General features: G+C 38.5%; 1 pseudogene across 1 annotated transcript; it reads left to right on the forward strand.

The window, feature by feature from the left end:
* The first annotated feature begins 19,321 nt into the window (after window positions 1–19,321).
* LOC311606917 (adenosylhomocysteinase-like) lies at window positions 19,322–20,707 on the forward strand (annotated as a pseudogene). The gene has a single exon. The product of its transcript is annotated as an adenosylhomocysteinase-like (transcript).
* Window positions 20,708–23,704: the final 2,997 nt, after the last annotated feature.

Here is a 23,704-nt window from a genome sequence, read left to right on the forward strand (position 1 = left end):
TGCCATGAAATGCCTATGAACATAGCTGGCTCTAAATTTTCCTACTATCTGTGCATATAGACCAAAAGAATGAGAGACTTTTAAGCTGTCATGCATGATCTCTGACTTTTCCTTCTTTTGAGCTCCTTTCACAGATGTTTGATCACAGTCTGGTCCTCTTGTTAGGTTAGGTATTATCTAACTGTTCTATATTCATACTATCTCCACCACCCACTCCTTCTCCATCCTTCTATATTGCTCATCTCCCCAGCTCTTTAGTGCACCATGCTATAGGTTTGAAAATTTCAAAGCCTACTCTACTTAGGGTCGTTAAACATTTCAGCCTCACTTCTAACCCACCAACCAGAGGAAGAGGAGAAAGAATGTTAATAAGAAAAAGGTGTTGTGGACATGTTTAGACATAGTTCCTTGGGGACAATTTCACTTTGCATTGTCAGGATACTAGCAAACCACACTACAACATGAATCTGTAGTAGTATCATGATCCACCAGAAACAGCAAGACTCCACTGAATTGGTAAAGGTCAACAGAAGCAGTCAGACTCAGCCAGAGTACAATGAGAAGTTCTTTGGAGGGTTCCTGCAAAGTGAAGACCAGTGAAGCGTTGCACAGCATAGCAATGCAAAGCCATCATCTAATTGTCTATGGGGTTCTATTTATATTCTTTATAAACATCAAGTGCCTTCTCACATTTCTGTCTTCAGCCAAACAACACATGCCCTCTCACAAGACAGTTTCCAGAAACACATCTCATGACATAGCTGAGTTTGTAAAGAAACCAGAAACTTCCACTTTGCCCTGCCTTGCTGTAACTCTTTAGTCATACTTTTCAGGAATTCTGGCTCTAGGTCATAGTCTGTCTAGCCACTCAGCTCACTTTCCCCTGCTTGTGGTAAAGAATTTTCTCAACCCTTATCATAATTCCTATTCTACAAGAAAATTGGCATCTTTCATTGTTACAAGTTTCTGTCTTCTGTTCAGCCTTTCATTCCATAAAGTCTAAGGTCCATCAATCATTTCATTCAAAAATCTCCTTCAAGGGTCATGTCTAAGGTCTCAGCTCATACTGTAATTTTTTTCAGTTCCATTCTACTTTTTCTGCATCTAAGTAAACATTCAAAACATTTTTGAGCACTTTCTAGGCATCAAGTATTATTTTCAGGCACCCAATAGTCTAAAACCTCTTAGATGATAGTCATAATCTATTAATGTTCCCATACTGCTTTTCTACTATTGCTTCCTAGTATTCTTTGAATAATTTTATAGCTTTGTTTTTTTCTTCTTAAACTATTTCCTAAGGTTGATATCGTCTTTTTAATCTCTGTTTTAGGTTGACTACTTCTACTCACTTGCTTTTCATACCAATTCCCTGATGATTTCCAATTTTTTTTCAAGCTCTGATGGGTTAGCTATCTAATTTATTTGGGGAAGGACGGTCAAATATATAAGGAATAATTCAGGCTTTTCTTCATAATTTAATGCTCTCTGCATTGTCAATTCAATATTTGTTTTTTTTTTTTTTGAGAAAAATAGAGAGAACTAGTTTCAGGCGATGTCAGAAAAGTTAGCTAAGTATAGTGCTTAACATGAATTTAGGAGTCCGAATGCTTATGTGCAGCTGGTGATGGTAGCTCTTGCCTGTAATCTCAGCACTCAAGAGATTGAAGCTTGCTAGGAATCCAAAGGCAGCTTTGGTTAAAAGTGACAACCCATTAAAAAAGCCATGTATGGTTGCTATATGTCTGTATTGCTAGCATTCAGGGGACAGAGAGAGGAGAATTTCTGCAAGTTGGAAAAGATATTCATCAATGAGTTCTGAGGTAGCTAAGATTACACAGTGAGAGTCATTTCAACATACAAACAAACATCTAAACAATACAAAAAATGCCACCAGCAAAATTTAGATTTCAACTCTACTTCACTAGAGACTCACTGTTCACTTGATACAGCTTGGAGGATAAATATGTCTCCAGTTCTAGCGTCATGGTGACGATTAAGTGAGATGATAATATATGTAAAATGCTAAACCTAGCATAAAGCAAGAACTGAATATGCTCGTTTCCTCAAAACTTTTGTGACCTATTTCTCTCTCAAGAAACAAATGTCTGTTTTCCAAGAAATCAATGACAGAAGACCATAATTATTAATGTAGAAATCTCTGTCTTTTGTGAAAAAAATGCATAACCCAGAACTGGGGTTTTGTGAAGGTGATTCATTTATTTTCGTTATGAATAGTCCTGATGAGAAGTGGGTTTAAAATGAATGAAAAGCTTGGTATGGGAGTTTATCATGTTTTCTGTACCCAGCTTTAGGAAAGCTGATTAGAGGTGAGTAGAGTTGCCCTACTTAAGGCTCTTGCCAGAACGTCTTTTGTGGATCAGGGCCTAGAAATGGCTGTGTTCAAAATATTCTCTGCGGGCCTGAGCTTGGTGTGGAAGATATTTATCTTGTCAAGCTTTAAAAGAGCAAAGTGGATGGCATAAAATGTTGGAAAAAAATAAGATAGAAACACAGAAAAGGAGACAAGCTGAGGGAAAGGCAGAAAAGTAAGGGAAAAGAAATGTAAGAAGATTTGATTTAGTAGCCGGCTATCCTTCCTCTGAGTGCCACCAGGCCTCCCCATCCAGGGGACGAGGTCAAATATTGGTCACCACAGTTTGTGTGAAAGTCAGTCCCCACTCTCCACTCAACTGTGGAGAATGTCCTGTCCATTGGCTAGATCTGTGTTGGGGTTCAAAGTTTTCTGTACGTATTGTCCTTTGCTGATGCCATAGTTTGAGCAGGACCCCTGGGCCCAGATCCACCTGTCATAATGTTCTTCTTGTAGGTTTTTAGGACCCTCTGGAGGCTACCAAGAAGAGACTTGATACCCTATGAGCATATACAGCAGGAAGAGGTCTACCTCAGTCACAGTCATGGGTGAGGAGAGTAAGGGAAAAATGGGAGGGAAGGAGGAATTGGAGGATACAAAGGATGGGATAACAATTTAGATGTAATATGAATAAATTAATAAAGTATATTAAAAAGAGAAAATTTGATTTGGAAAATATTAGATATGTACTTGAAAATAGGTCCTTTATTTCAGTTTCCCCACTTTTTAATTCCCATGTATACACTCTCTGCTCAGATAATTAATTAAAAAGAGATACCAAAGAGATTCCTGTTGTCTGTCTGTCCATATAGCAACATCCCTGTTCTTACAAGCTATGTATACTAGCAGTTCTTTGGGCTTTGTTCCTATTCATTGAAGATGACTATAACCTGATATCTGACTTCAAATGAGGGAACAATGTTGTTGCCCTCTGAAGTGATCTTTGGTTCTCTTCTCAGAGACTAGAGAATAGATACATGACTTAAGGCAGCATATGGGCAAGGACATTTATTACCTGGTTACTCACTCCTGAAATTCTGGAAAGTTCTGACTCTGATACTAGCATCTGATGCATGAATAGGTTAAACTTCCAGAGGAAAGAATTAACATGCATTTTAGAGTCTAGACAGCTGTTCCAAAGTAAACTTCTTTAGCCATAACAGCTTTGTTGCTGCAAGAAACTACATTTACAGTGGGTCTTAGTTTCATTCCTAATAGGCAAATTATTGCTTGCAATTGTCACAGCAATTAAATGGGAATTCATTTTCTCCATTCACTTGATACCTTATTTAAGCTCTGGGTTTTTGGGCATATATCACATTTCAGGTGCTGGGCTATAGGTGCAATTAAAGAACTTGACATTACACAGATGTGAACAAGTATTTGTTTCTTCTTTACAGTGGCTTTAGGATTTTTTTTTTAGTGTTCAGTAATTTGAATTAGGGTCTAATGAATTCAGGGCTTCAGTGTAAGGGAATAGTATTGGATGTTTAGGCGGTAGGATAGGGTCATTTACTCTCACATTAAGAGTGTTCTGGCAATAGTTCCTTCAGATCTGCTTGGCAAGGTTTACGTATTCTGATCACTGAGACTGCCCTGCTTGCACTGCTGTTTCAGCCTAGTCTGCTCAGCTCTAGAATATTTAACCAAGGCTTGGAGACACTGTTTATGGTGGCAAGAGACCTTTCAGTGTCATGGCCTTTGTACTTTGGACAAATGGAACTGAGGTCACTTGTTATGCTTGGAGGCATAACTGGTCTGATGAAGTGCCCTGAGTCATGGAGTATGCAGCTGTCTGTTTAGAAGTTGACAGAAGGCAGCTGAGTAGGGATGGCTAGCTACTTAATGCATGTTAATTACTGCTTACAGCCTCCCTGGAGGTCAGAGGACAGAAAGACTCTGATGTCAAGTCTGACATGCTAGGGCTGGCAGCAGGCTGGCACATACCTTTGATTAGAGTTGTGGTTAGTTTAGCACAGCCAGGCAGACTCAGGTGGAAATCATGAGACTTGCCTAACTTCCAGATGGACAGTTAATAATCAGTTTTTAGTTCAGTAATGTTTTCATGATGAGCTTTAGCAGATGTTTCCTTCTGAATATCCTTCTACCTCTTCTGTTTTCAAAAAATTTATTCAGTCACTTTATATCCTAATTGCAGCCCCCCTTCCTCTCTTTTCAGTCCCCCACACCAGCCCCCCATCCTACCCTCCCTCTTCTTTTCCTCAGAGAAAGGGGAGGTCCTCCATGGGTATCAGTCTGAGCTGGCACATTAAATCACTGCAGTGCTAAGCACATTCTCTCTCTCACTGAAGCTAGACAAGGCAACACAGTTAGGGGGATGGGATATAAAGGTAGGCATTAGAGTCAGAGAGAGACCCTGCTCCAGTTGGTGGGGGTTCCACATGAAAGACCAAGCTAGACATCTGCTACATATGAGCAAGGGGCCTAGAACCAGCCCGTTCATGGTCTTTGGTTGGTGGTTCATTCTCTGTATGTCTTCTTGTGAAGTCCTTGACCTCTCTGGCTCCCTCAATTTTCCCCCCAACTCTACCCTAGGACTCCCCATGCTCTGTCTAACATTTGACCATGAGTCTCTGCATCTGTTTCTATCAGCTCTTGGTGAAGCTGCTCAGAGAAGGTATGCAAGGCTTATGTCTACAAGCATAGAAGCATAAACAGTGTCATGGTTCTCTCTCATGGTATGGGTCTCAAGTAGGGACGGTCTTTGATTGGCCATCCCCTCAATCTTTGCTCCATCTTTGTTGCTGTACATCTTGAAGGCAGGACAAATTTGCATGGGAAGGTTTTGTGAGTGGGTTTGGTGTTCTTATTCAGCCGCTGGAAGTCGTGCCTGGCTACAGGAGGTAGCCACTTCAGGTTCCATATCTTTTGCTGCTATGAGTCTAAGCTAGAGTGAACCCCACAGAGTTCCTGTGACATCCCATATCCAAGATTTCTGGCCAGTCTCAGAGATGCTTTCCATATCCAATTTCCATTCCCTCTCTCCTTTGCTCTCCCTACTACTAATCCCTGCTCTCATCCCCATACCTCTCTTTCCATTGTTCCCTCTTTCCATCCACCTCCAAAACCTCTTTTTATTTCTTCTTCTGAGTGAGAATCAAGCATCCTTCCTGGGGGATTCCTTATAAACTAGTTTGTTTGGGGCTATGGGTTGTATTCTGGTTATCCTGTACTTTATGGCTAATGTCCATTTATAAGTGAGTCCGTATCATGCATGTCTTTTTGAGTTTGAGTTGCTTCACTCAGGACAATATTTCTAGTTTGATCCATTTTCTTACAAATTTCATGATGTGTTTGTTTTGAATCACTGAGTAGTATTCCATTCTGTAAATGTAATACTTAAAAAAATCCACCCTTCAGAGGAGGCACACATAGGCTCTTTCCAGCTTCTAAGTATTATGAATAAAGCTGCTGGGGACATAGGTGAACAAGTGTCTTGCAATATGGTGGATCTTCTTTGCGTATATGTCCAGGAGTGGTATAGCTGGGTTTTATTTGTTTTTTGTTTTTTTACTAATTTTATTAATTTATTCAGATTACAACTAAATTGTTATCCCATCACTTGTATCCTCCCATTCCTCCTTCCTTCCTGCTTTCACCCTATTCCCTTCCCGAAGGTCTATGGCTGAGGGAGACCTCCTCCTGCTCTATATGGTCATAGGCTATAAAGTCTCATCTTTGTAGCCTGATCATTCTTTCTTTGAGTGCCCTCAGGTCTCCCTATCAAGAGGAGGTGGTCAAGTGTGGGGCACCAGAGTTCAAGTCAGAGTGCGTCCCCACTCTCCATACAACTGGTGAGAATGTCTTGACCATTGGCTAGATCGGAGTAGTGGTTTGATGTTTACTACATGTATTGCTTTTGGTTAGTGCAATAGTTTGAGCAGACCCCCCTGGGCCCTGATCCACCTTTCACGATATTCTTCTTGTAGATTTCTAGGACCCTCTGGGTCCTTCTATTTCCCTATCTCATATATTTGTCTTACCTAGAGTCCCAGTGGGATATCCTCACATCTATCCCAATTTCCTGGTAAGTGAAGACTTTGATGGGACATGCCTTTTGGGCTAGTACCCACTTATTTATGTTTTTTGTTTTTTAAAAAAATTATTTATTTATTCATATTCAAACTCAATTGTTATCCCATCACTTGTATCCTCCCATTCCTCCCTCCTTACTGCTTTCACTCTATTCCCCTCCCCTAGGTCTATGACCAAGGGGAACCTCCTCCCCCACTATATGGCCATAGGCTATCAAGTCTTATCTTGGTATCCTGCTTATTCTTTCTTTGAGTACCACTAGACCTCCACACCAAAGGGAGGTGGTCAAATATGGAGCACCATAATTCATGTCAAAGTCAGTCTCCGCTCTCCACATAACTGTGGAGAATGTCCTGTCCATTGAGTAGGTCAGGGTAGGGATTTGATATTTACTATTGTATTGTCCTTGGTTAGTGCAATTGTTTGAGCAGACCCCCCTGGGCCCTGATCCACCTATCATGATGTTCTTCTTGTAGGTTTCTAGGATCCTCTGGGTCCTTCTATTTCCCCATCTCCTATATTTTTCTTTCCTAGAGTCTCAGTAGGATGTCCTCACATCTATCCCAATCTCCTGGTAAGTGAAAACTTTTTTGGGACATGCCTTTTGGGCTAGTGCCCACTTATAAGTGAGTATATACTATGTGAGTCTTTCTGCTTCTGGGATAACTCACTCAGTATGATCATTTCTAGATCTATCCATTTGTCCACAAATTTCTGGAGTTCCTTGTTTTGAATAGCTGAGTAGTATTCCATAGTGTAAATGTACCACAGTTTCTTTATCCATTCTTCAGTGAGGGACATTTAGGCTGTTTCCAGGTTCTGGCTATTATGAATAAGGCTGTTATGAATATAGCTGAGCATATGTCTTTGTTGTGTGGTGGATCATTTTCTGGGTATATTCAAAGAAGTGAATAGCTGGGTCTACGGAAGCCCTATTCCCAGTTTTCTCAGATAGTGTCAGATAGATTTCCAAAGTGGTTGTATAGTTTGCATTCCCACCAACCATGAAGGAGCGTTCCTCTTTCTCCACATCCTCACCTGCATGTGGTATCACTTGAAATTTTGATCTTAGCCATTCTGATGGGTGTAAGATGGAATCTCAGAGTTGTTTTGATTTGCATTTCTCTGATGACTAAAGACGTTGAGCATTTCTTTAAGTGTTTCTCAGCCATTTGATATTCCTCTGTTGAGAATTCTCTGTTTAGTTCCAAGCCCCATTTCTCAATTGGGTTATTTGGTTTTGTGAAGTTTAATTTCTTGAATTCTTTATATATTTTGGATATTAGACTTTTGTCAAATGTAGCGTTGGTGGAGATCTTTTCCCAGTCTGTAGGCTGTCACTTTGTTCTCTTGACAGTGTCTCCTGCCTTTCAGAAGCTTCTCAGACTCATGAGGTCCCATTTATTAATTGTTGACCTTAAGGCCTGGGCTGTTCAGGAAGTTGTCTCCTGTGCCAATATGTTCCCCACTTTTTCTTCTAAGTGACTTAGTGTCTCTGGTTTTATGTTGAGGTCTTTAATCCACTTGGACTTGAGCTTTGTGCATGGTGACAAATATGGGTCTAATTGCATTTTTCTACAAGCAGACATCCAGTTAGACCAGCACCATTTGTTGAAGATGCTATCCTTTTTCCATTGAATAGATTTGGCTTCTTTGTCAAAATTCAAGTGACTATATGTGTGTGGATTCATTTCTGGGTCTTTCATTTGATTCCATTCATCAACCAGCCTATTGCTGTGCCAGTACCATGCAGTTTTAATTACTATTGCTCTATAATACAGCTTGAGATCGGGTATGGAGATTCCTCCTGAGGATCTTTTATTGTATAGGACTGTTATAGCTATTCTGGGTTTTTTTGTTTTTACATATGAAGTTGAGAACTGATCTTTCAATGTCTTTAAAAATTGTGTAGGTATTTTGATAGGGATTACATTGAATCTGTAAATTGCTTTTTGTAAGATGGCCATTTTTACTGGGTTTATTCACCAGCTCCATGAACAAGGGAGATCCATCCATCTTCTGATGTCATCTTCAATCTCTTTCTTTAGAGATTTAAAGGTTTTTTTTCAAAGAAGCCCTTCACTTGCTTGGTTAGAGTTACTCCCAGGATGAAGCCTACTTGATGATGGTGGATGATGCTTTTGATGTGTTCTTGGATTTGCCTTGTGAGGACTTCATTCAAATTTTTGCATCAATGTTCATAAGGGAGATTGGTATAAAATTTTCTTTCTTTCTTGAATTTTTGTGTGGTTTATATATTAGGATGACTATAGCTTCATAGAATGTATTTTACAATGTTCCTTCAGCTTCTATTCTGTGGAATAGTTTGAGGAGTATTTCTATTAGTTCTTCTTTGGAAGTCTGGTAGAAATCTGTGCTACATCCATCTGACCCTGGGCTTTGGGGGGTGGGTTTTAATGACTGCTCCTATTTTCATAAGGGTTATAGGACTATCTAGAATGTTAATTTGATCTTGATTTAACTTCGATAAATATGATTTATCAAAATAAGCATCATTTTCTTTAGGTTTTCCAGTTTTGTGGAACATATGCTTTTGAAGTAAGACCTACTGATTTTTAAGATTTCCTTAATCTTTGTTGTTATGTCCACTTTCTCATTTCTGATTTTGTTAATTTAGATATAATCTCTGTGCCTCTTAGTTAGTTTGGCTAATGGTTTGTCTATCTTGTTAATTTTCTCAAAGAACCAGCTTTTAGTTTCATTGATTTTTTGTATTGTTCTCTTTGTTTCCAAATTACCAATTTCAGCCCCAAGTATAAGTATTTCCTGCCATCTACTTCTCTTGGGTATGTTTGCCTTTTTTTCTAGAGCTTTCAGATTTTCTGTTGTTAGTATGTGATCGCTTCAATTTCTTTGTGAAGGTGTTTAGTGTTATGAGCTTTCCACTTAGGACTGATTTCATTGTTTCTCATAAGATTGGGTATGTTATGCCTTCATTTTCATTGAATTTTAGGAAGTCTTTAATTTCTTTCTTATTTCTTTCCTGAACCAGTGGTCACTGAGTAGAGAGTTGTTCAGTGTCCATAAGTTTGTAGAATTTCTGTTGTTTTTGAAGTCCAGCTTTAATACATGGTGATTGAAATGATACAAGAGGTTATCTGAATTCTCTTGCATCAGATGAGGCTTGCTTTGTGACTGACTATATGATGAATTTTTTTGGAGAAAGTTTTGTGATGTGCTAATATGAAGGTATATTCTTTTTTGTTTATGTGAAAAGTTCTCTACATATATGTTACGATTTGATTGATGACATCTGTTAGTTTAGTTATTTCTCTGTTTAGTTTCTGTTTTGTTAACCTATTTATGGATGAGAGTGCTGTGTTCAGGTCTCCCATTATTAATGTGTGAATTAAGGTTTAATAATGTTTCTTTTTACAAATGTGAGTGCCCTTGTATTTGTGCATAGATGTTCAGAATAGAGAAATCCTTTGGTGGATTTCCCTTTTGATGAGTATGAGGTGTCTTTACCCATATCTTTTGATTAATTTTGATTTAATGTCTATTTTATTAAATATTAGAATGGCTACTCCAGGTTGCTTTTTGGATTTATTTGCTTGCCAAATCTTTTCCCATGTCTTTACTTAGAAGCAATGTCTATCTTTGTTGCCAAGGTGCATTTCTTGTATGCAGCAATATTGGATCCAGTTTATGGATCCATTCTGTTAGTCACTGTCCTTTTATTGGGGAATTGTCCCATTGACATTGAGAGACATTAATGATCAATGATTACTCATTACTGTTATTTTAATGATGGTGTACATAGAATGTGTGTATGTGTGTCTGTGTTTCTCTTCTTTTGGTTTGGTGCAGTGGACTTATTTCTTATGTTTTCTTGGGTGTGGTTAGATTCCTTGGGTAGGAGTTTTCCTTAAAGTATCTTTTGTAGGGTTGGCTTTCTGCATAATATTGTTTAAATTTGGTTTTGTCATAGGGTATTTTGTGTTTTCCATCTATGGTGATTAAAAGTTTTTCCAGGTATAGAAGTCTGGGCTGACATATGTGGTGCCTTATGGTCTACAAGACACGAACCCAGGTACTTCTGGCTTTTAGAGTCTCTGTTGAGAAATCAGGTGCAATTCTGATAGGTCTGCCTTTGTATGTTACTTGGCCCCTTTCTTTGGCAGCTTTTTAATATTGTTTCTCTTTTTTTTTTCTACATTTAGTGTTTTGATTCTTATGTGGCAGGATAATTTTCTTTTCTGGTCCAATCTATTTGGTGTTTTATAAGTCTCAGTATGACTATAGGTATCTCTTTCTTTAGATTTGGGGAAATTTTCTTGGATGACTTTGTTGAAAATATTTTCTGGTCTTTGGAGCTTGGAATTTTTTCTTTCTTCTATTCCTATTATTCTTAGGTTTCTTCTTTTCATAGTGTTCACGATTTCTTGAATGTTTTGTGTCAGTAACTTTTTACATTTAATATTTTCTTTGACAAATTTATTGATTTTTTTCAATTGTATCTTCTATGTCTAAGATTCTCTCCTCCCTCATTTGTATGCTGTTGGTGATGCTTGCAAATGTAGTTCCTGTTGTCTTCCCTAGGTTTTTTATTTACAGAATTCACTTAGTTTGCATTTTCTTTATGGTTTCTATTTCCACTTTTAGGTCTTGAACCATTTTATTTACTTCCTTCACTGGTTTGCTTGCATTTTCTTTTATTTCATTAAGGGATTCATTCATTTCTGCCATCTGGTTTTCCCTAGTATTGGCTATGGTTTTGTTTTGTTTTGTGCCTGTACAACTCCTTGGAAGTGAGGGAAATCTCTGTTCAGAGGCTGGATGTTCCTGGGTTCTGGCATCTGTCCTTGCTAAGGCAACTAGCACTGTGGACTGGAAGCTGGAATCAGGTGTCCATTGGGCCCCTTCCCTGAAAGCTTCCTTGCAAAGGCAGGTAGAGCTGTGGGGTGGAGGCTTGATGATCCTGGGGCTTGGCCCCCTCCCTCTTCTTGATTTAATCAGAACCTCTGAGAGTTGCAGAGTATTATTTCTGAGTCACACATTTCTTGATAGAATTAAAACCAGGAAGTCTAGACAATGTAGAATTATTTCAAATTCTCATTTACCAAGTTCTTGTACTCAAAATTAGCAATCATTTTGTTTAAATGAGGCAGAAAAACATACAAATTATTATTATTCCTAATTTTAATACAAATGGCAGTACTCCTAGGACTGACCCCTGATTCTTACAGTGAATTAGAGATTTGTAGGTGCTTGCATGTAGTCCATTATTTTTACAGCATCATTTCCTAAGGTGGCATATATAAAGTATTAGTTCTGAATATCTATGACTACTGAAATGTACATTTAAGAATTAAAATGTGAGTACAGGAAAATGGCTCGGGAGGTAAAGGCATTTGCCATTAATCTGACAGCCTCATTTTGATCCTATGACCCATATGATTAGAAAGTAAGAATTAATTTCTATATGCTTTACTCTGATTTCCATATTTGAGGCATATGTGGAAGTGTATGTACAAGCACACAGGCACATGCATACACACACACATGCACACAAGATGAATACACGTTAAAAAGAGTAGATATTGAAGCAAAACATCTGTGATATTAATAGAATCCATGCATTTTACCCTAAGGATGACCAAGTGGCCAGTGTCACCTTTACAATAGCTGGGTAATCATATGTTCTGAGTGGAATAGAAAAATGTGGATTGGAGTTGTCTTTTATTTATTATTTCTGGGTACATATACATTAGAGAAATTAACTCAAATGCAGGTTTGAGAAACATCACCTGGCAGAAAATGTAGAAAAGTCTTTGCGTTTTCTGAAGTGAGAAGTGCAACTTTGGTAGTGCCAATGAGATATTCTGGGTTACTTTTAATTTCTGTCTATAAATCCATCAAGACTAAAGGCCTCTCAATTCAACGTATACTGTCAACCAAAAAAGAAGTGTTTTTATTTTGACTTTACAAACTCCTGGAAACCATAGACTATTTCAAAGTAATGTTAGTAATTTAACTTTTTTACTAAGATGTAACTTATGTACCATTAAATTCACCATAGCATATAGCTTGTCCAGCCTTGACAAAAGTGTCATCAGATAACTAACACTCAATTAAAATATACAACCTCCTGGGCTGGGCATGGTGGCACACACTTTTAATCCAAGCACTTGGGGGGCAGAGGCAGGTGGATTGCTGTGATTTCAAGGCCAGCCTGGTCTACTAATAAGTCCAGAACAGCTAAGACTACATAGAGAAACCCTGTCTCAAAAAGCAAAAACCAAATTATATATATATTACACACACACACATACACACAACCTCCCTGCCATGTGGTAGATCACTCATATTCCTCAACCCCTAGTGACTGCTGGTCTATTTTCTGCCTTTATAGTTTTGCTTTTTCTAGAATTTCCTATGAATATTACATGTAGCCTTTAAATCTTTTTTCACTAGACTAAATCTGTGGTTAATTCTCACAGCTGTTTCTTTACATTACTATGTATTCTGGTATAGGACTATAGGACATAACAGAATTTATTCATTGCCTAGTTGGAAGTGTTTACATTGTGTTTAGTTTTTCATAAAACCAAACTTGGCTTTGGTTTTTTTTTTTTTCAAAAACAACAACAACAAAAAAAACTGACTCATATGTGATGATAGGGTTTTTTTCATTTGGATCAGTTCCAAAAATGAGAGGGATGAGTTGTATAAGAGATTTCTGAACTGTTTGAAAGTGGTAATACATTTTTATTTCCACCGAAGAATGATAAAATTTCCAGTGTTGCATATCTTGAACAGCACTTAATATTTATTATCAAATTTTAATTTAAATATTATAATAGTTGTTTGTTACTACTTTATCAAGGTTTCCATTAGTATTATATAGAAACTAACAAAGTCGACATCTCTTCATGATTTTATCTGAAATATATATATAGTTTAAGATATTTATTCAGTTTTTACCCATTTGAAAGCAGATTTTGTATTTGATAGAAAACTGGTAATTTGCTTTATTTGAGTTAGTTTTGTTTAGGTAAAAATAATCTGTAAGCCTGATCAGATACTCTTTCTATTTTTCTCCCCAAACCCTACAAATTTTTGAAAGACCCTGAGATAAATATTTAGAATCAATAATATTACAATATATAATTTATTGCTGTTTTAGTAGTAAAAATAACTGCTTCTATTTTCTTTATAGGAGAAGAAACAGTTTTCCTTCCTTTTTTTTTGAGCTAGGCTTTGTCTGTGTCCTAGAGTAGACCAAGCTGGCCTTGAACTCACAGAGATCTTCCTGACTCTGTCTCCCTGAGTGCTGAGATTACAGGCATATACCACCACACCCAGCTAATCTTACATATTTTAAGAGGCAACTTATTTTTCTTTGAACTATGAAACATCAGATTATAGGATTATGAATTTTTAAAAATCCTTAGGTTGTCCTGAAGAAACATAGTGATTATTTTTGACTCGATGTCTTCAATCAAGATCGACATGTTTCAGATGTTGTTTTAAAAAAGAAGTTGATAATACATGTGAGACTGACAAGTAACAAGTAACAAGTAACTATATCAATAGAAGGAGTAGAAACCTGTATGTTGCACCAGATGAAAGTAAAAGGGAACAAGTCCTTGGGATGCTCTATTGTTTGGCAGGACACACTTGTTGGAGTCTTCTTTTCAGACTGTCCTCAGTACCTGGTGTTCTAATGTTTTCTTCCACCCCTTCCTTCCTTTATTCTTTCCTTCTTTCCTTCTTTCTTTCTTTCTTTCTTTCTTTCTTTCTTTCTTTCTTTCTCTTTTCTTTTTTGATAACCAGAAGAAATTTTTCATCTCCCTTCTTCCCTTGGGAATGAGCCTCATAATTACAGTAATCCTACTCCTTGAATGAAATTAATATGAAATCTAAGCCAATCATATCTTATTGCTGCTGAATCAGATATGATAACATTTAAGCGGCTTGAAACGTTTTGTCCTATAAACATGGGATTAGAAAGGGTCAGTTTAGCTGGGCATGGTTGCACACACCTTTAATCCCTGCACTCAGGATTGCTGTGAGTTGGAGACCAGCCTGGTCTACGAAGTGAGTCCAGGACAGCCAAGGCTACACGAGAAACCTTGTATTGGAAAGAAGAAGAAAACGAGGAGGAGGAGGAGGAGGAATAGGAGGAAGAGGAAGTCAGTTGACAGAGATAAATAGAAATAATGCTTTGATTTGTCAAGTCGTGGTGACAATATATCTTATCTTCAATATTTTTCTGTGAATTGTAGTTAATGAACAAAACATCATGAGTGGAATGTTTGGGGAATAAAACCTTTTCCTCTGATGGAGGTAGGCAGTAATGCTGGGAGTTGAGTCCAGAGCTTGATGTGTGTCAGGCAAGCCTTCTCTCATGGAGCTACAGCTACAGTCTTAGAAAAAAATGGCAATAAAAAAAACCATCAAATAAAGTCTGATTGCATTTAAAGGGTCAGACTTGTTCTTTTGGGGACTCACATGAACTGAACTAATGGTCAGAGGAAGAACAAGGGGGGACCTAGGGTGGTGCCTGCTTATAACAAGTGTATATGTATATTATTGGATGTAGAAAAGCCTGAAAGAAAGTATCTTTGCTGCTTGTGGTTAGATTTCCTCCCCTCACTTAAAAACAATATAACAGGCTTTGCAAGAATAGCACCTTTAAAATGTTGCAGACCAGCTCAATTTGAAAATTCTAAGAACTCTGGAGGTACTAGGCTATGTCAGACTGATGAATTATGTAAAACCCGTTTTGCTTGAGTATTATTAATCATCCTCAAGCAAATGAAGACATGCTAATTAATTTGTGGTGGTTTTCACCTGCAAATGCCAAAGGAACTAAACCAAATTAAATCTTCCATTCTCTTCCAGACCAACACCTTGTTAAATATTCTTTCCAATTCAATTTCAAAGACATGGTTCTTTGGACACTGAACTTCCTTGCAGTTTTAAAGTCTTAAAGGCTCTTTTTGGAATGTGTACCCTGAAGTTTTTCACAGATGGCTTGAGAAATGTATGGATAAAATTTAGCACTATAGGTTACAAAGGACTCAGGATATATAACAAAACCTTTGTTAGTTTATCTGTCTTATTTCATGAGTAGTTATTAATAAAACCTTGTGGTAAATACTATTTTAATAGTACAAAGGAAGAAATAGACGTGAAAACAGACTTACTGTGACTTTTCCAGGACATACAACTTATAAGTACAGAGTTGTGTAGCATTTTCTTCTGAGGTTAAAATTATCTTTCTTGGAGAATGTCTCATTAAGACACAGCATGAATACAAAGAGATAAAACAGGTATTCTGATGGGAAATAGTCCATCCTTCAAAGAAGCTCATTAAGAAAGTAAACAATTTAAAATAATTTCAAGATACCCCTGAAACTTACCAGATTCAGTTAGCTCCTTTCTTTCCCAGCATATATAAGCTGTAAGAACTATTGAAATACAATGAGAGAAGCTGAGATATCTAGAAGATTCTTAGATAAGCTATCTTAATTAGGGTTTCATTGCTGTGAAGAGACACCATGACCAAGGCAACTCTTATGAAGGAAAACACTTAATTTTTGCTGGTTTACAGTGTCAGAGGTTTAGTCCTTTATTATCATGACAGGAAGCATGGCCACTTCCAGCCAGACCTGGTATTGTAGAAAGAGCTGAGAGTTCTATATCTTGATCCACAGGCAACAGAAGGAGACTGTGTGCCACACTGGGTATAGCTTGAGCATACAAAACCTGAAAGCCTGCTCCTACAGTGACATACTTCCTCTTACAAGGCCTCATCTAATCCAACAAGGCCATACCTCCTAGGAGTGCCACTCCCTATGGGCCAAGCATTCAAACATATAAGGCTATGGGAGGCCACACCTATTCAAACTGCCACACTCTACTTCCTGGTCCCCATAGACTTTTAGTCATAACATAATGCAAAATGCACTTAGTCCAATTTCAAAAGTCTCCACAGTCTGTCATATTCTCAACAATGTTTTAAGTCCAAAGTTGAAAGTCTCTTCTGGGATCCATGCAATCTCTTAACTGTAATCACCTATAAAGCAAAATAAAAAAAAACAAACAGATTACATACTTTCAACAAACAATGGTGCACTATGGAAGAAAGCATAAGGAGGAAAGAGTGGACCAAAGTAAGATGAAAAGCCAGCTGGGAAAACTCCAAATTCTGCATGTTCATTTCTGATGTAAAAATACATTTTTCAGATATCCAACATATTTATTTCTTGGGCTTGTTCCACTCCCTGTTAGCAGCTTCCTTTGGCAGGTATCCTACAGCACTGGTATCTCTAATATCCTGGCGTCTCCAAGGCAATAGAGGGTTCACCTTCAAAGCTTCACAGGATGGCATCTCTAGGCCTCCATGAAGGGACTCCTCTGCCACAAACCTGGCCTCAGCAGCTTTTCTTAGTCATGGAGAGAGAGGTTACATAACTCCTTTCACACAATGTCCTCTACGGGCCTCCATGCAGGAACACCCTTACCCCATATCTGGCCTTAACAGCTTTATTTAGTCACAGAAGAAGATACTATTGCCACTTTGTTCTATCTTTGAATCTGAAGCCAGAACTATGTGGTCAAAGCAGTCACATTATTCACCAAATATCACAAGAATACTCTCTAGGCAACATACTAAAATGCTTATTCTCTGAAACATCTTGAGCCAGTCCCCCAGAGTTCAAATTATTCTCAGCTCCATTGTCATCTATACTTCTACAAGTATAGCCCTTTAAGCCCCACTTAAAGCATTCTATTGCTGTCCTAACCCAAAGTTCCCAAATCTACATTCCTCCAAAGAAAAACATGATCAAGTCTATCACAGCAATACTCTACTTCTGGAACCAACTTCTGTTTTAGTTTGGGTTTCATTGCTATGGAGAAACACAAAGACAGCTCTTATAAATGAAAACACTTAATTGGGGCTGAATAACAGTTTCAGAGGTTTCGTCCATTATCATCATGACAGGAAGCAATGCAGTGTCCAGGCAGACATGATGCTTGAGAAGGAGCTTAGAGTTTTACACCTTGATCCACAGGAAGCAGAAGGAGTCTGTGTGCCACACTTGGTGTAGCTGGAGTCTAGGAGACCCCAAAGCCTGCCCTCATAATGACACAGTTCCTCCAACAAGATCACACCTACTTCAACAATATCAAACCTAATAGTTCCACTCCCTATGGGCCAAACAACCAAATACATGAGTCTATGCAGGTTATACTTATGCAAACTACCACACAATCTGAATCTTATGGAAAACTCTCATATTATCCAAGTTTCCAAGAAGAAGCAGGGACCATCTGAGCCTGGAAAAGGCTTAGATTGACTGAGCCACTTGAAAATGGAACACTACAGCTCACTGAGCTATTTGCAAGTTGTATAGTGTGCTCCGGGTTTCCAGATTCCATGAGCTGGGGTGGCTTTAGTGATGTAGCTGTTTTTAATCATTTCTGCTCTTGTAACGCTTTACTTATATCCTTGTATATAACCTGAGTAAAACCCATTGGTTCATCAAATTGGCATTTGGTGGTGGCCATAGTTTGGACTATAGTCAGTTTCCTATCTAAGTTGATGTACGTTCATGTCTTACCAGCAATACTGATTTGTATAATTGATGTCAAAACAAGGGGGCTGAGGAGATGGCTCAGAGGTTAAGAGCACTGGCTGCTTTTCCAGAGGTCTTGAGTTCAATTCCCAGAAACCATATGGTGGCTCACAACCATCTGTAATGTGATTTAATACCTTCTTCTGGTTTGCAGGTGTACATGTAGTCAGAGACTTGCATACATAATAAATAAATCTTAAAACAACAAGGGTAGACATAACCAAAGTGGAATAGAACCTCATTCCTTATGAGTACATGGTCCTGATTATGAATATCAAGGAATGTAATTTCTGCTAAACAGCTTAAGGGTAGAAAATCTGACAGACAGAATGATGAAATGAACCTTTTCTGATATGATATGTGTGATTCCATACTATGTAAACATTTTCAGTATATGCTGAAACATACAACCAAAACTGATTCCTATATATAGAAAAAAAATCTGGGTCCTGAGTCTGTTGGGAAATTCTGTGATGCTGTTTTGTTCTATGCTGTATGAGAAAGGAGAGTCTAGTGCGTGGGTATAGAGATGACCTAAAAATATCTTAAAGGCTTGAAGCAAAGTGTATGGTCTAGTTGAGTAATATGTAAGGGATGAGAGTGTTAGCAAGCTGCTACAGAGGTTCTGTGGCTGTTGATGTATATTAATAATTAATATTCAGTCATATAGTTCACTAAACCTCGTTTATTCATTAATCAATAATTTCCCAAATAATCACACAGAGACTATGATTCATTCAAAATTAAGCATAGAGGTGAACCTAATAACTAATCTATCATCTTACTATCATTTTTTTCCCTTCTTTCCAAAGTCCCAGGCACTTGTGTTGTTATCTTCTCTGGAATCCATCTACTCTCCTTCTCTCCTGCACCTTCTCCTTAGATCCCCCAACCTCTGGTCTTGCAACCTCAAAACACTACCCCCTTCTCTCTTGCAAATCCCAAACATCAGCACTTTTTATTAAACAATCAACTTTGAATTAGATGAAGCAAGGTTTACATAACAAGGACAGGGATATATGAGAATATGTCTGAACAGGGACCAGATCTTGAGGCCAGTAATTAGCATTAAAATACATGCATGGTGGGGCACGTCTTTAATCCCAGCACTCAGGAGGCAGAGGCAGGATGATCGATGTGAGTTCGAGGCCAGCCTGGTCTACAAAGTGAGTCCAGACCAGCCAAGGCTACACAGAAAAACCCCGCCTTGAAAAACCAAAACAAATTACCTTACAAAGTCACGGACATCGGACTGGCTGCCTGGGGATGAAAGGCCCTGGACATAGCCGAGAATGAGATGCCAGATTTGATGCACATGTGTGACTTGTACTCAGCCTCCAAGCTACTGAAGGGTGCTCACTTTGCTGGCTGCTTGCATATGACTATGGAGGCTGCTGTCCTCATTGAGACCCACGTGGCCCTGGGTGCTGAGGTGCAGTGGTCTAGCTGCATCAGCTGCCGTTGCCAAGGCCAGCATTCCAGTGTTTGCCTGGAAGGGTGAGACAATGAAGCGTACCTGTGGTGCAATGAGCAGGCATTGCACTTCAAGGATGGACTCCTAAACATGATTCTGGATGGTGGTGGTGACCTTACTAACCTCATCCACACCAATACCCACAGCTTTGGTCAGTTATCTGAGTTATCTCTGAGGAGACCATGACTGGGATCCAAAATCTCTACAAGATGATGGCCAAAGGAATACTGAAGGTGCCTGCTATCTATGTCAATGACTATGTCACCAAGAGCAAGTGTGACAACCTCTATGGCCGCTGCGAGTCCCTCATAGGTGGCATCAAATGGCCCACAGGCTATGGTGATGTGGGCAAGGTTGTACCCAAGCCCTGAGGAGTTTTTGGGCCCGAGTCATCATCATTGAGATTGACCCCATCAATGCACTGCAAGCTGCCATGGAGGGCTATGAGGTGACCACCATAGATGAGGCTTGTAAAGAGGGCAACATCTTTGTCACCACCACAGGCTGTGTTGATATCATCCTTGACTCATACTTTGAGCAGATGAGGGATGATGTCATTGTGTGTAACACTGGACACTTCAATGTGGAGATTGATGTGAAGTGGATCAATGAGAATGCTGTGGAGAAGGTGAACATGAAACTTCAGGTGGACCGCTACTGGCGGAAGAATGGACGTCGCATCATCCTGCTGGCTGACAGCTGGCTGGTCAACTTGGGTTGTGCCATGGGTCACCCCAGCTTCATGATGAACAACTCCTTCACGAACCAGGTGATGGCACAGATTGCGCCGTGGACTCACTCAAATACCCCGTTGGGGTTCACTTCCTGCCTAAGAAGCTGCATGAGGCAGTGGCTGAGTCCCACCTGGGCAAGCTGAATGTAAAACTCACTAAGCTGACTGAGAAGCAGGCCCAATACCAGGGCATGTCCGCTGACGGCCCCTTCAAGCCTAACCACTACCACTACTCAGAGCCAGGACTGCCCTTCACCTTCCAGGCGCCATCCTTGTTCCAGGACCTACCACTTTCCCAAGAGCAAATGTCACCAGTGCTTTGGCAGTGTTTGTCTCCCACTGGGGCTGGTCACTCTGTCTTTGGCCTCTCTTGTATCCCTCATACAGTTCCAGGTGTGACAAAAGGAACTGACTCCCCAGTCAAGATAGAGGTACTTTGGAGCCATCCACAGGGAATGTGAGCTCAGAAGCCTTGAAGTGCTGAGGCTGGATGCTACTGGAGGTAGCCACAAGGTCATGTACCTTACTGTGCAGGCTTCACTTGGTTTAGGTCTGTGTGCTTAGTTTACAGATCACTGGTTTCTCAGTCCAGGACCTGAGGAGCTCCAGCAAAGGGCAGGAACCTCTGAGTTTGAAGGTTCTTGAGAGCTTGGCTTACTTACTGTTAGGCCGTCTCTTAAGCCTCACAATGCCAAGGTTGGTACTTTTGGTCCCTATATCACAGGGTTAAAATAGATTAAAGAGAAAGGACCAAGAAAAGCTAAGTGACAGCTAGAGACTGAAAGGGGCCTGCAAGAACAGATAGGCAAAGCTCTGTCACTGTTAGTCATTGATAGTTCCTACCACAAGCCTGAGTCACAAAGAGATTAATTTAATTTGTAATGTTTATATATTATTTAGAATGTTAACAAGTGAAGTTGGATTAAATACAGTTTCTAGTGCTTAAAAAAACTTGTCCTATAAAAATTACATGGCACCAGACCAAGTCCCAACAAGGACCTTTTAAAATGTATAATAGCACACAGTAAAAACAATTATGAAACAATTATACAACCTAATAAGTAAGAAATATATACATAATGTCTGATAAAATGATATTTGACAATCTTGAAGAAAATATTATTTATCCCATCTTAGTGAGTCTAAAATTTTGTACCTAAATTAATTTTTTTCATGTCTCATAGCTAACCGCCTAAGAACATCAATCTAGACCTTAAAACATCTTCTTAATTCCTAAGCAACTAAGTTTAATTGTAAAACTACAACTATCTGGTTATCAACCCCTTCAAAAACTCAAGAAAGAATAAAATTAATTACCTGAATAAGCAGGAAGTGCAGTCTAGCAGCTTCCAAAATTTATATATATATATGATAGAGATGGTTTGCTTCCTGGACAGCCACACAAAACTCCCTATAGTATTGAAGCATCATCTTCAGCCTTCTGACAGACATATTTGTGAAGCAGGAACTATTAAGGATTTGCTTACCCTGTTTGGCAGAGTTCAGCAGTCGACTCAGCCTGCATCCAAGCTTTTACATTTCAGTCAGAATTCTGTCTGTGGTAGAAATGAAGAATTTTTTTGAACAGGGGCTTTGGATCAGGACAGTATATATATATATATATCGTGTAATTTCCTCTCTACCAGAGCCAATTCCTTTTCATCTTCAGCTGATAACTTTCTTAGACCATGGAAGGTTTGACTGTGTAAGGTTTGAAATAAATTACTTAGCTATTGAGTGGTCAAACCAAGTGTATGTCATAGTCAGTTAATATCACCCAGCAATTTTTGAAAATCATTAAGAGTCCTTAATTGGTTTCTCCTTTTGTACCTTTTGTGGTCCAATTTTCTGTAGACATATTTTCTACCCTAGATAATTAATATAATCTCCTCTTTTTATTTTTCTTATTTTGGGGGGAACAATCTGTAATCCCCAACAAGTCAAAGCTCTTTTAACTTCATCGATTTTTTTCTAATGTACTCATATCTTAATTAGCCTGCAACACATACATACAATGGTAAAGCATGGATTGAAAAAAATTGCTTACAAATTATCTCCAATGGCTGTTGTACAAAGTACTGGCACAAAGTAGTGCTGTTTAATATTCCTTGTGGTAAAATTTTCCAATTATATCTCTTTCTTGGGCAACTTCTATTAATGGTAGGTACTGAGAAAGGAATACTCTTCCTATCTTGCTCATATAAAGGAATTTTGAAAAACAAGTCCTTTAAATCAATCACTATAATAGGCCATTCCCTAGGTAACAAAGAAGGAAATGGGATTCCAGATTGTAATGATCCTATTGGCTGAATAGTTTTATTCATTGCTCTGAAATTTGCTAACATCCTCCATTTGCCATATTTCTTTTTGATGACAAATATGGGAAAATTCCAGGTCCTCTATGTGTTGAGCCTCCAGCTGTTCAATCCAAATAGCTTGGTCAGTCAACCACTTTAGTAGTAAGGCTGTAGGTTTTTACTAGCAGTGGTTCCCCAAACAAAGTTGATGAGTCTGCTTCTGCTGTATCTTGTTTATGGGTATCCTGGGCAGTCTGTAACTGGTTTTGATGGCATTTTAAAATAAGTTTAGTGTTTTCTTATCAGGAGTATCACATGTCTTTTGGATTGTCTCTGAAACTGGGGAGAGTTAATTTGGGTTGTCCACTATTTTAACAGAACTCTTCCCTATAATTTTATGATGGTATCAGCCTTAATTTTTTCTATTTGACCTTCTGGTCCTGTACCTTTAAGCCATCTGACATTTGTTTTACCTGATACAAAGTTTCAGTTTCTTGAAATTGGATATCTACCTCTTGAATTAACCAATCTGGAGGCCAGGATTTAGGAGTGATAATTGTGACATTAGCTCCAGTATCTTCCATGACTTCAATTTCAATATTATTAAAAATTATTTTTAACTATGACCTTTGATAATCTATAGAAGTTTGCCAACATTTTTGTTTTTTGTTCCCTCCCTGGTTTTTGATTTATGTAGAACTCTCTCTAAACTGGGTATCTGATATTATTTTTGTATCTGTTGAAACTTGTTTTGTGTCCTATTAAAGGATCAATTTTGAAGAAAGTCCCATGAAGTGTTGAGAAGAAGGTATAATCTTTTGTGTTTGGGTGAAATGTTCTGTAGATATCTGTTAGATCCATTTGATTCGTGACATTGGTTAATGTCATTATTTTTCAATTTAGTTTCGGTTTTGTTGACCTTATGCTTTGGTGAAAGTGGAGTTCTGAAGTCTCCTACTATTAATGTGTGTGGGTTGATGTGTGGTATAAGGGGTATCAGCTTGTTAATATTTCTTTTACAAATGTAGTGCCCTAGTATTGGGAATATAGATTTTCAAAATTGTGATGTCATCTTGGTTGACTTTACCTTTGATGAGTATGAAGTGTCCTTCCTCATCTGTTTTGATTAATAGTGGTTTAAGTCTATATTATTAGATATTA

Source organism: Acomys minous, assembly GCF_964271855.1.
Source record: "Acomys minous genome assembly, chromosome: 1".
Classification (NCBI taxonomy): Eukaryota; Metazoa; Chordata; class Mammalia; order Rodentia; family Muridae; genus Acomys; species Acomys minous.